The sequence below is a fragment of the Lissotriton vulgaris genome, chromosome 7 (assembly GCF_964263255.1).
Source record: "Lissotriton vulgaris chromosome 7, aLisVul1.2, whole genome shotgun sequence".
Taxonomy (NCBI): Eukaryota; Metazoa; Chordata; class Amphibia; order Caudata; family Salamandridae; genus Lissotriton; species Lissotriton vulgaris.
This window is the reverse complement of record NC_141695.1, coordinates 623,203,511-623,217,846: the sequence shown is the minus strand read 5'-3', so window position 1 is coordinate 623,217,846 and position 14,336 is coordinate 623,203,511.

Sequence of the window (14,336 nt, the reverse complement as noted above, 5' to 3'; positions counted from 1 at the left end):
AGCACTCACGGAGTCAGAGAACCATTGGAATTTGAGGGCCAAGGGCTGTATTTCACACAGCCCTAAAAAACGAATTAACCCCTCCCAGAAACAACAGTTCAGACACAGGGGGGAGAGCACTGTGCTAGGATGTGTTAGGTGCCTGGCGCCCCAAGCATGGCAAGTGCCATGGTGTCTACTACAGCGTTGTTAGCTACTGTCGCAACTGCCTTGTCAACCTCCACGAACCACATGCCCACCCATCGCCACCCTGCCCCGCTCCAGTGCCAGATAAACACAGGCAAATTTGGCACCCAGGCGGAATCAGTTTGCAAGCAGGTAAGCGCCAGAAAAGGATAATCTGCGCCACAGCAACACAATACACCTGAAGCTCTCATGGGTCAACAACTAGCCGTGCCTGACAATAACCGGAGGCGAGCCACCGGTCCCACCAGCAGTGGTCACATGAGGCGCTACAACCAGCCAGATTGCAGTCAGCATGACGGGGTAGACCATCCTAAGACTCAGAAGGACAAGGGTCCACACCATGGACCTTAAATGTTGAATGTCAGAATGACATAGACACAGATCAGGAGGCACCACCAGATCAACTGGCAGCCCCAAGTCCCCCAGCGTTCTTGGTCTCCCATGCTATACCCCAAGTCTCCATGGCAGAAGAGCCCCTGTCTGCCTCCAGAACTCGGATTATGGACTTTTTCCAACATGTTGACAAATCAAGCATTGGGTGCTGGTACAGATCTCGTGGAAGCCGCTACCCCAGCACTAATTCACTCAACATCAGACATCAAGGCAGATAGCACAATGAACTCCCCGAGCACCACACATCTTCGTCCCATGGCGCAAGAGCTCAGCTCAGAACAGACGGATCCACCGATGCTGATGATACCCCCAGTTTTGCTGTCCCATTACAAGGAGACGCTGCCAGCTACAGCTATTGTTGCAGACATAGCCTCAGCCGCCTCAGGCAGAAGCCAATTGTTGCATCCCTCTAATCCCTCTGGCTTCGGGGTACTCGGCCCGCCCCACCGGGGTGCGCACCTGGGAGTTCAAGAACAAAGTGCAATTCCAGCCAAGTCAGCTCAACACTCCTAGCTGACCATAAACCTAGAGTATGCTGATAATATTCATATCAGAAACACCTTGCTTTGCCTCACCAATGGCCAGCAGAGATCGAAGTGGCTTGTCCAACCAGACACGCCTATGGCAGGCTTAAAAGAGGGACAGGAGGGGCACGCTACTCCAACTCGCTCTGGGTATTTTCAACTCAGTTCTGTCCTCATTCTCACCTGGATGTTCTTTATCTGCATCAACCCTCTTCGAGGAAGCAGTGCTTGAAATAGGTCCAGAAAGCTGAGACCAGTGCATCCCGAGTTCCAACGTCCCTCCTAGTAAGGCAGTTTTCACAGTCCAGGGCCACCACCTGTCAACCAATCACTCATCGATTCCAACCACACAAGTAATCAACGTGGGGCCCTTCCTGCTGAGCACAATTCATGCCATGGCCACAGCTCTATCTTATCACTCAGAGAAAATTGACATCCTCGGCTGTCTAGCTACCCTTATCACAGGCAACGACAGCAAACTGGCGCCCTCAGAATCGCCTCCAAATTTTCCAACTGTACACAGGCCACTGCGGAATCGACAAACAGTCCAAATTTGCCCAGTTGCAGCAGCTGTTGCCCACACCAACTGGTCCTCAAAACTGGGCAACAGGCAGTCCCAGGGACAAAACCCCTCAAGGATTCAAGAAGAGCCACTTCACTCTCCCCCAGGAGTACCTGCACAAACTGTTTTCCCAATCAATTCAAACAGCCGATCAAAAAGGTTGTCTGAGGAAAAAAATGAGCCACAGCAAAACCGATGCCCACTCAAGTCTGCACTCTGAACCATCCAACAAAGCACTTTACAGTGAAAAACATGACTCCATCCTATCACACAATACTCTTATTCAAACTTTGAGAATCAACAGAGCAACTCACAGTGAAAAAGACGACGACTTCAACCAATTGCACAAATCTCCAATTCAAATCCTGAGAATCCTGGGTTGTGTCAATTGACTACCAGCCCTACCCGGGCCAAATCAGCTGGTATTTACTCCTGAATACCAATCAAAGGAGGCACATGACATCTTAAACAGGGGCAATAGGTTTCTTCTGCTACAATTGATCCCAGATCTAAATCACATAAGATCAGCTGACATCCTGGCTATCACATTTTTAGAGCCAAGAAGAAAGCATGAACCAGAACACAACCAGGTTTCATTCCTTTCTTCCACATGGGAGGAAACAATCCTGGAAAATTCCACAGTCTTCGAAGGTTGGGGCACAAAAATAGAGTGAGCAAGGGCTAAAAGATATCCAACAGTACTTCTGCACCAACACAACCCCTGACTCATTCTATATTAAAAAGAAACCATGGACCTCCCCAGGCCCAAAAATATCCACCACGCTCACCTGTACAGTCTCTCATGGTAAACGCCTGACTGAGTATGAAAATCAACAAGGAGGACATGACTCCAGCAAGACTAAGTTAAATTTATTCCAAATAATTCCAACTGCGGTTTGTTGTCAACCGCTCTTCAAACCAGAAACACCCTATGATAAAGTAACCCAATTCAAGATGGGTAGTGCCTGTGTAGGGACAACTTCAGTCTGTGCACCTGGAACACATAAGAGCTCTTGCAAAAACCTAAAAAATACGAACCCACACCATTTTGTAAGGACTTCGACATACTTATGCTAGAAGAGCCCTGGGGCCAAGCAATTGTCCCTCTAAAAGGCTTTGTCGAGTTTCAGAAACCAGCCATAAAATTCAATAGGCACGGCCGACCAATGGGTGGCCTCTCCATCTGTGTTTCTACATCACTGCATCACACAGCAGAAAAGATCACACTTAAAGTCCCTTGGGCTCACACAATTCACCTTAATATCCTCCAACACAGTAAAGTCTACCCTCTTCTGATCATCAACATCTCCATTAATCTGTTCAAATCCAGAAAGAAGGATACACTGAAAAATCCGGTATCAATACTAACAGACCTCAAACTAAAATACCTCTGCAAACATCCTACTCTCCGGTGATTTGAACACCAACATCTTTGGGAGATCAATTGGCTGCAAGGTCAAAAGCCTGGACCTTGAATATGACCTCCCAGTGCAAAATCTCCCCCAGCTACTCGGTGGAACACTTTAGCAGAACTCTTTTTAAACGAGTGTGGCTCCTTAGGCCGAAGGCTCATCAACAGTCACTTCTACTGCAACATACCCCCCAATTGGACAAAAACTGCGGGCAAGTCCATCCCTTACATAGATTCAGGCCTCTGCAGGGGGGAACTCTTCCAGCATATTGGAGACTTCTCCTTAGGTGTGCGGCTCGGCAGCGACCGCAGCACATCAACTTCAGTATTAGTCAAAATACATAGCTGTTTATATGTTTATTTAAAGTCTTTACCAAAAGAGAATGCACAATATAAAATTTCAGTTATAGTAATACAGTAAAAGTAAAATAAGCGATAATTTCATAATCTTAAAAATTCAGAAATATAAACAGTATCATAATTAATGTTTTGAAAATTCCAGTTTTTTCCATGCACTTGTTAAACATTTTGAGAGGGCAGAATTAATATGTATATCTTCCAAGCAAAGACATTGGATTAGTGCTTGTCTTCATGTCCTTATTGATCTTTCATTGAAATGCCTTTTTAAAAGTGTTAATCTTTCATTTTTTAGTTCCGGGCAAAGGCACAATAGATGTATGATGTGTTCTTCTCCTGTATTACACAGTCAACATGATATATTATTTTAAAGCTTTTTCCATGGCAGTGCATGAGATTCTCCGGGCAGGATTCCGAACCGGGCTTTCATGAATATATTTTTATATTTCCAAGTCCAAGCTGTATTCAAATATTGTTGCAGACTCTTTTTTTTGTAAATGTTTATTATAGACCAAGCGTGTCTCCTTTTGACCAGGGACTCTATGTCACTTACTACAGATAAAATATCAGTTGTCTTATTTACAATTTTTTTAAAAGATTCATGAGGAATAGTGGTCATCCAAATCTCCTTATGCCCAAATTCATCCAAAGCCTTCTCGAGATACTTCCAAACAGATAATTTACTATTGCCCTCTACTTCTTTCCATAAAAGCTTTGAGATTACATTTGTCCTTGTCATTTTTACCCTATACCATACTTTAATTGTGTTACCCATTCGAGCATGTAGTTGGTTATTCAAGCCAAATTCTAATCTAATTTGAGACTGTGAGGCATTTTTAGGTAAGCAGAAAAGGGATCGAAAAGTTTTAGAGATTTCTTTGTTTATTATTATTGCGTCCTTTCCGTTCAATGCTTCACTGCCATAGGTTAGAGAAGGTAACAATTTTGCAGATATTACTTAAAGTAGCGGCTGGTAGATCAAATTGCTGGTGGATTTTTTTATCATACCAAATGCACCTGTTAGTGAGTTTGCCTTCCGGGCGATGTCCAATTTCTGATGTTTCAAAAACCAGTCCTAGGTATCTATAGGTTTTAGTTTGCTCCAATTTTTCCTTACCTAAGAACCATTTCATATTGTATTTCCTTCTACGATTTTTTGAGACAACCATAACTTTAGATTTTGATTCATTTATTACCATTTTATTTTTTATTGCGTACTCCTGTATACGTGTAATTAACCTTTGTAAGCCTACCTTTGTTCTACTTAAAAGAATAACATCATCTGCATATTGCAAATTTGATATGTGCTTATCTGCAAGTTTCGGTGGATGGACATTTATCGTGTTCAATGCTTCGGTTAGATCAGTTAAAAACAAATTAAATAATAAAGGTGCCAATACGCAGCCTTGCTTAAAACCGCCAAGCGTTGGTATTTCCCCAGTTAATGATCTGCCGTTCCTAATATGAACTTTGGCCCAGGTTTTTTTATACAGGAGACTGATCAGGTGTATTAAAGGCTGAGGAATCCCTTGTGCTTGTAACTTTTTCCATAAAAGATCTCTGTTGACACAGTCAAAAGCTGATTTAAAATCAACAAAGCATAGAAACAGTGATTCATCCTTTAAGATTGCCTTTTCCAGATAGTGCCAGGATATTAGAGGATGTACCAAGTCCTTTAATAAAGCCGGTTTGGTTTGGCCGAAGGATGTTATTCTTTTTCACCAAGTCAGATAAGATTGTTAGCAGATAGGATACAAAAAGTTTTGCATCAGTGTCTTGTAGCGTTATTAAACAATAGTTTTCAGGAAGCGCCCAGTCTCCTTTTTTAAAAATTGGGGATATTAAGGAGCCTCTCCAGCTTTCAGGTATCTCCCCTTTACTAGCTATTTCTTTAAAGGACCTTTACAAGTACTTCGGCCCATGTTTCTGGGTCATCTTTGTATACAGAAAAAGGTATCCCGTTCGGTCCTGGTGCTCCATTTTTTTTGCTTCTTTATCAGTTTAACAATCTGCTCCTGTGTTATCTCCATGACTGGTTCTTGATTTATTATTGCAGTTTCCTTCCATAGGTTATGGTCTTCAATTCCCTGTACTGCTGGATGTGGATTTAAATGATGGCTTAAAAAATGTACCCATTCATTTTCAGTCAACACTGATGAGACTATCACTTTATCAGGCCTATTTAGGGTATTAACCATCTTCCAGAATTCCCTCGCATTTCCTAGGTTACTAGCGTAAAATATGCGAGTCCAGAGAGCGTTATTGGCTTCAGTTTTTTCATTCCATATTATCTTCTTTAAATTTTTATTTGCCACTTTCAGGGCAGTTCTAGTTTCTTCTTTATCTGGGAATTTAGTCAGCTCTTTCCTTAATTTATTTCTGGTTCGTTTCATTTTCTGCACTGCGTGTGTAAGATTGAAATTGGTTACCCTTTTTATTATCTGAGTCATTGGCCATCTCTAAAGATATTGGGATTACCATTACTGGTAGGCAATCTGGCAGTGAAACTGGCCCACTGTTCGACTGCTGATGCAAATGGTGCCTCTTCGCTGCATTCCCATAGCCGTTTTAGTGCCAATTCGCTTGTTAGTTGGTTGTTTCGAGATTCTGTTTCCCAAATTAACTTTTTATAATTAACGGTTCCAACTTGACCTTCAGTTGTTAGATAGATTTGGTGATTTTTATTGTTGAATGTTGTGGTAATGATTTGCTGACTGTGATCACTCTCCAAGACTTGCTTTAAATGGTATGATGTACAGTTGCGAAAGATATTTAGTGATACCATAGTATATTCTATGCGGGATTTAGTACTGTGCATCTTCAACCAATCTTCAAAGGAGGCACAAAATCTGATCCTCACCACTACCAGCTCATTGCCTTTATCAATAACGTTGCCAAACTTTACACCAGCCTCCTACTTGATGACCTTAGAGCGTGGGCAGAAGACCATCGGCCCACACCTAAGAACCAATGCAGCTTTAGAGACAAATACGGCACTTCATCGAACCTGATAGCTCTGGCCCTTACGCGTGATAAAGCAATCAGAGGCAAAAGAGCACTTTACTTTTGCTTTGTAGAATTTAAAGCCGCATTCGAACGCATACCTAGAGTGCCTCTATGGTGCGGGACTGAGGTTTACCAGATGCCTTGCAGCAGTACCCCAACACAATGGGTACAGATTAAAGTAGGAGAAGGCCTCTGCATCACAAGCAGGATTCCCCACAAACTCCATGTTGAAGAAAGGTTGCGGTCTGGCCCCTCTGCTTTTTAACATGTATATAGCCAACATGTCAAAACAACTTGATGAAGGAAACTGCCATCCACCTAAATTAGGATGCCAAACAATGACTCATCTGTTATACTCAGATGATCTAGTGCTCCACAGCCAGACAAAAATCGGACTCCAATGGTTATTGACCACTCTACATGACTATACAGTAGAAAACATGCTCGAAATCAACCAAGCCAAAACAAAGACGGTCTCATTCAGCCTTAAACGACACTTGGCTAACAAGTGGCATCTTAAAGGCATCTGGCTCCAGCACAACATGGACTATAAGTACCTGGTAATCATTCTAGACAGCAAATAGTCATTTACTACTCACATATGCTCCATAAACATCAAGGGCTCCAGCCTTATGTTTGCTCTCCCATCCATCGCCCTGAAGCTACAAGCCCAGCCTCGACCCGCTCCTCCAGGTGATGAAAGCGAAAACCAGCCCAACATCAACCTACCGAAGTGAAATCACCCTGTTACTAGGTCATAAAACAGCACTGGGCCAGAGCCAGCTGTTTTCTCAACTTCTGCCATGGGCTCAGATTGGCATCGCCTGACTCTATGAGCAGCCTAATCTGGTGCGAACTTGAAAAATTTGAACAGAGATCATCACACAGACAACATCTTGATGACAAACTGAGGGAATTTGCACTAACAGAAACCGGGAGCAAACACCTCTCCCATCAGGTCTTCAAGACACTTACATCCCTCACAGCCCAAAAAAGTTTGAAACTGGAGGATTTGGCAGCCTTATGCAAATGCTCCCACACGTGGTCAGTCATGAACTCCTATTCCTCAATAAGCAGCAGACTTGCATCACCTGCATTTATCCTCGAGGGATTGTACAATCCCTCGAGGCCACCCTTCCCCTTTGTAAGTGTTACATTGAAACGCTCGCAAAAAACTGCCCCTTGGTACTCGGAGGCCCTCAGGGAAAAGAAACGTCACTGCAGGAAATTAGAAAGACGTTGGCGCATGGATTACTCACTGGATGAGAAGACCCAATATAGAGAGGCAATCAAATCCTATAAGGTTGAGGTTAAAACTGCCCAGTCTACCTACTTCTCGGATATAATCATGCGAGCCAAGTCTAAACCGAAGGAAATTTTCCAAATAGTGAAAAGCCTCACTAAACTCCCCTCCCCTGGGACGCACCCGGGTAAAACCACAGCCCACTGCAATGACTTGGCAGAATTTTTCCATCACAAAGTCAATCAAATCTACTCCTCTTTTCCTTCCATAGCACCTGACTCCAGAGCTCAGGGACAGGTAAACCTGGGGGATGCTCTATCGCAACCCCGATAATTCTGGAACACTTCCAATTGCTAGATCCCGAGTCCCTGGATTCCTTAGCCCGCCAAGTAAAATCTGGGTCACCATGTGACCCAGCACCTCCAGAAGTTATGATGCTGGCACCTCAGGTCGTTCTACCCACCATCATGATCCTCCTGAATGCCTCCATCATCTCCGGCACCGTCCCACCTGCCTGGAAGCGGGCCATGGTCCGTGCTCTGCTAAAAAATAAATCGAACTTGGACCGCGGTGACTTCAGTAGCTATCGTCCGATCTCCTTGCTCCCCTGGGTGAGCAAAATTCTCGAGAGGCCCATCAACATCCATCTGGTGGACTTTATCGAGAATAACCAGCTGCTAGATGCCACCCAGACGGGTTTTCGACCCAGACATGGGACGGAGACCGCTCTGCTGGCAGTCGCCGAGGAAACCAGAAGGATCTTGGACCAAGGGGGATCAGTGGCAGTGATCCTCTTTGATCTAAGCGCGGCATTCGACACGGTCAGCCATGACACCTTGCTGAGCCGTCTCTCGAATGTTGGAATATCAGGCAGGGCATGGCTGAGGTTCAAATCATTTCTGAGCAACAGGTCCTTCCACATTTTTGATGGCGACATGGTATCCACGAGCAGGCCAGTGAGCTGTGGAGTCCCGCAGGGCTCCTCCCTAAGCCCTGCGCTTTTTAACATCTATATGAGACCGCTAGCTGAGGTTGTCTGTCCGTTTGGTATTAAAATCATCTCTTACGCGGATGACACTCAGCTAGTAGTCTCCTTGGCTCAGGAGGATGGCCTATCAGCATCAGCGGGGCTGTCGAAGTGCCTGGAGGAGGTAAAGGGTTGGATGACTTCATCCTCCCTCAAACTTAATGGGGACAAAACTGAGCTGATGCTCCTGGGCCCCACGAGTCCCATACTTTTTAACTCCCTCTGGCCCCCATGCCTAGGCACCCCTCCAACCCCCAAGGACAACATAAAGACAAAGCTCTATCTTTTAATACCCAGGCCACAAAACTCTCGGCAACCTGCTTTGGTCTCCTTAGGATGCTGAAGAAAGTTCTTCCACTGATACCTATGGAGGCCAAACAAGTGGCCATTCAGGGCCTGATTCAGTCCCGACTGGACTTTAGCAATGTCCTCTATCTCGGTGTCCCTGAATACACACTGCGTAAGTTGCAGATAGTCCAATACTGCGCAGCCCGCACATTGCTCCAGCTGCCGCGTAGACTGCCAGCCAAACCTGGACTGAGCAGTCTGCATTGGCTACCGGTACTACAAAGAATTGCCTTTAAGGCTATGTGTATGTCCCATCAAGCCTTCTGGGACACAGGACTGGCAATCATCCGTAAACTTATAACACAGTACCATCCCAGTAGAAATCTTCGCTCTAGCCAGGCGTTTCTGGCCACAGTCCCTAGAATAAAAAAGGCAAGAGCTGGTGGCAGGATGTTTACTTACAACGCCGCCAAGCTATGGAATTCACTCCCCCTTCAACTAAGGTCCAACCCTAATCTGTCCTCCTTTCGGAAGCAGCTGAAGACTTTTCTTTTTAACGTTCCTCACTAATCCCCCAGCGAAATCCCTCTGCTAAGCAAACCACACCTGTCAATTAGCGCTTGGACGCCTCAGGGCAGCAATCGCGCTTTACAAATAAACATTTCATTTAATTTCATTTCATTTCATCCAACATGGATAAAAGCACCTCTTGTGGCCCTAAGAATGGGCCAGTGGAATGTAATTTTCTAGCTCACCTTGCGTCCTGGTACCGCTCTGCCTCTTATCACACAAGCTGCCACCTATGAGGACAAGGAAAAGAAACTTAATTCATGTTTTATGTATTTTCCCCCAACTACTGTAGCAAAGGAGAATCCTTCTGCGTGTTGACTTCATCAGGCTTGGAGCGCGTACCTGCCGGCGGGCATTAAACGCTAGCCTGAATCCACTAAATCCACAACTAAACATTAAAACTGTCAAATTGGATTCAGTCAACGGCACTAGTGATGCGGCACCACATTTTAAACGCTTCACTCATTGGCCCCTGTATTTCCCATCCTCATTTGATCTGCTCCAATGCACACAAGCCCGACTGCACCAGGCCAGCCACTGAACGAGAGAGCTCTTGCTCTCCATTTCAGTAGACTGTTCTACATCCAGGCCTTTGCTCTGCAAATTTTGTGCACAGCTCATAACCCCTTTGCAAAAAGCTGGCTTCCTTTGAATGTACTGTATGCTGGCACTCCTTGCATTCAGCTGCTTCAAAATGCCCTGTCTGGCACGCACCAGGCCAGCTCTCGAGCAAGAGAACCTTTTGATTCCCATTCCAACCATTCTGTACTAAGGCCTGTGCCTTGTGTAAATTGCACTCTGTTTGAAACTCCTTGGATTTAGTCAACGGCACTAGTGCTGCGGTAAAACACTCTTAAAGCTGCACTCATTGCCCCCTGTGCTTACTATCTGCATCTGATCTGCTACAAAACTCACTGTGGAGAACTGCAGCCTTAAGGCCCGGCGGCGCAGGGTACGCCTGAAATCCCCGGGATTCACCTGCCTTGTCAAACACAGAGACACGGACTCTTCGTCTGGCGTAGAAGATGGTATTTATTAGCTGCAGCTAGTACAGTGGTCTTAGAAGTCGTCGGTACAACGAGGTTCAAAAGAGACTGCCACTTAACTTTGTGGCGCACAGGTTTATATACGATACAATACAATGCAAAAATGCAATTACACAAGAGCATGAGCTATAGGCAAACGTTATAGACAAAGTTTTAAGACTAAGGCAACTCAAGTTCCCGGTTCCGTTTGTCACTCAACCCCTTAAGTAAATTACAAATGAATCCACACAATTTGATTTACAAGTAGAGAAAACACAGCTGCGTGTTGTAGAAGGACAGTCATGAAACAGGAAAATGCATGAGACATGCAGCGAAGGACAGCAGATAAGATAACTTAAAGGAATCAATGGTGTGAACCAACATGTAGTCCGGACGGGGATTAATCAGCTCAGACAGGAATTGGTGTACTCGGCCAGACCCTGACACTCGTTACTAAACATAAGCAAAGAAGCCACCTGACACGCAAAGGCAGAAACGACAAAAACATCGCGTTCGCTGAGCTGCCTGAGTGAGGGCAACATAAAATGGCGGTGATCACAAAATGGAGGCTGAGCACGAACGAATTCGAAATTTACATAACCTCAACTGCTGGACTGCACCAAGCCAACCACTGAACATTAGAGCTCTTACTCTCCATTCCAGCTGACTGTTTACATCTAGGCCATTGCTCTGCACAATTTGCACACAGTTCATAACTCTTTCGCGCAAAGTTGGCTTCCTTTTATCTACCTTATGCTGGCATGCATTGCTCAGATTTGCTGCAAAATGCACTGTCTGGAATGCACCAGGCCAGCCTCCGAGCAAAACAACTTCTGATTCCCATCCTGAATGCTCCGCTCAAAGGGGCACATGCATCAATATTGCATTTTGCGATTCCTTAATTGCGAAAAATAAGGAATCTTAATTAAGGAATTGCAAACTGCAATGCATCAAGAAATCGCAAAAAAAATAGTGATTTCTTAAAATTCCTTAATTGCGATTCTCTAATTGAGAATCGCAATTAATGATTACCTCCTCATCCATTCCTTTGGGCCTAGAGGCCCATAGGAATGAATGGGAAAACATTCTTAATTTGAGATTCACTATTAGAAATTCGCAAATTGAGAATGCAATTTCAAGGGTGCAGGGGTGTCCAATGGACACCCTGTTGCACCCCTGAAATCTGCCTATGAGTACATTTTAAACAAACACACATGCCACAAGGGCATGTGTATGTGTAAAATGGAACTTTGAAAAATGCACTTTAGTGCATTTTTCAAAGTTTTCGCAAAGTACCATGAAGGTCAACTTCATGGTAATTTACTCCCCTTATTTGCGAATTCGCAATTTTTTAAAGTTTGATGCATTGCATTTAAGGAATCTCAATTTGAGATTCCTTAAATGCAATCGCAATTTAAGAAACCGCAATTTTGCGATTTCTTAACTTGCGAAATTACAAAAATGATAATGCATCGCAAAAATGGGAATTGCATTCGCAAACGGCCGAATGTTGCGATTCGCACCATTTGCGAATGTAATTTCCATTGATGCATGTGCCCCTTAGGCCTGTGCCTTGCGAAATTTGCACACTGTTTGAAATTCTTTTGTGTATAGCTGGTCTTATTTAATATATTGTTTGCTAGTTTTAATCATTTTCATCAAGACCAGTTCTCTTCTTTGTCCACTTCTTTAGCATTGGGTCTGGGTCTTGTGTCTTGTGCCGTAGGTCCACTGCTCTATGTGTTTCCCCCACTAGGAGAGCAAAATCTATTTGATTTTCCTTCGTCGGCTCCCAACAATATTTTATCATGTGGTTTTATTTTAATTTTGCTCATTATAATGGTTTTACTGTTTCTTGTATGGTTTTTATTAACCATACAATAACATTGATTTATGACTTAACTTATGACAAGGCCTGTGCTTAATAGACGCCATCTGACACCTGGTCTTGATGGAGGAATAGCCAATGTCTGATTTTAGGGCTATTGCAGGATAGTTTGATGGCACTTTTGTCAAGGATTGTCAACATTTCCTCTCATAACACCCTATTCCGTACGTACACTTGTCCATCCCCCACAGCTCTTCTCCATACATGATTCGGCTACCAACTTTGTATAGAAGGCTTTATCAATTACATTTGAAAACTGGAGACTATGTTTGGACACCAGCCGCAAGATGACTTTTGCAGCTGTTTTAGATTTTCCTACAGTAGATTGTACATGGATTTTTCATTTAAATGTTCGGTTAATTGTTACCCTTAGGTACTTAACAGAGGCCACTTCTTTCAATCTTACTTGGTTTATGAAAGAAGTGTACTTTTTTGTGTACTTAGTCCTGAAGGTCATTATCTTGGTTTTCCCTATATTAATTATTAAGTTGATTAATTTGCATTACTTTCAATGGCTGAAAATTGGGCTTGCAAACCTTCAGAGGTTTTTGCTATCAAAATGGACTAATCCGCCTAGAGCAGTGGGTAGCTTTAAGCTGTTTAATTTCGGGATGTCATCGGAGGCCTTTCGAACTTCATGATACAAATTGAGGTGGATCCAAAAGACAGCCTTGCATGGCTCGTCTGCTATGATGTCATTATTTACTTATGTGTCCTGTTTGGTTAAGTTGACCTCATAAGATGATACAGTGTACAACAGTTGAATTAGTGACAGGAGCCCAGGACCAATGCCCATAATGCTCAGTTTTTCCCAGAGACAATTTCTTAAAACCAAATCAAAGGCTATTGAGAAATCTAGAAAGGCCACATTCAAAGGTATTTTTATTGCTGTGTTGAATTTGTGGATTATGTGCCCAATGGTGACTATAAGGTCGACAGTCCTTCTATAAAACCTCCTTGTATTGTTGAGAGAATGTATTTATTTAAGCTTTTATATAGTGCTAGCTAGACCCATATGTATCAGAGCACTTTAAATCATGCAGAGCAAGGCAATAATCATTGGTTCAAGGTTACATACAATAAAAAAAATAGTAGAAGTGAAAGTCAGCAGAGGAGCACACAATATATATACAAAGAAACATGTGTAGGTACCGTAAGGGTGGAAATACTGAAATTCGGTCATAACAAATAATAATTGAGGGGCCAATAAAGCGCTGGCAGGGCTGCATCCTGAGGTATCCGAGCGCTGAACCGAATCAAGAGCAAGGATTATAATCAAAGAACAAGATAAATATATAAAATCAGGGAAGTAAAAGTTACAGAGTAGCACATATTTACTGCATACATGGAAACAATTATAGGGGTATGGAGGATGGAAAATGACTGAAATGAGCATTAAGGGATCCTTGAAAGAAGGACATCATGAACAATAAAGGTGTACACACAGAAAGAGGTATGAACAGATCACAGGAGCCTAATAGAAATCGGGTTCAGTTTGATTCATGGGCTCCAGTATTTGATGAGGAGATGGCGTTTCAAGTCTCTTTTGAAGCCAGGGTAGGAGGGGTTGCAGTGAGTGTCCCTCGGGAGGGAGTTCCAGATGATGGGAGCATTACCTGAAAAAGAGCGAGTCTGAGTGGATTTCCTTTTTAGATTCGGAGGTCAGATGTGACGAGGGTCTGAGCTTCTCAAAGCTCTGGCACTTCCTGCTCTTGTGAGTTTGTAATCTAAATAGACAGGGGACTGAGAGTGAAGTGCTTTGTGTGCGATGCAGGCAGTCTTGTAGATGCACCTTCCTTCGTAGGGAAGCTAGTTTAGGGACTTGAATGCAGGCGTGATGTGTTCGTCCCATTTGC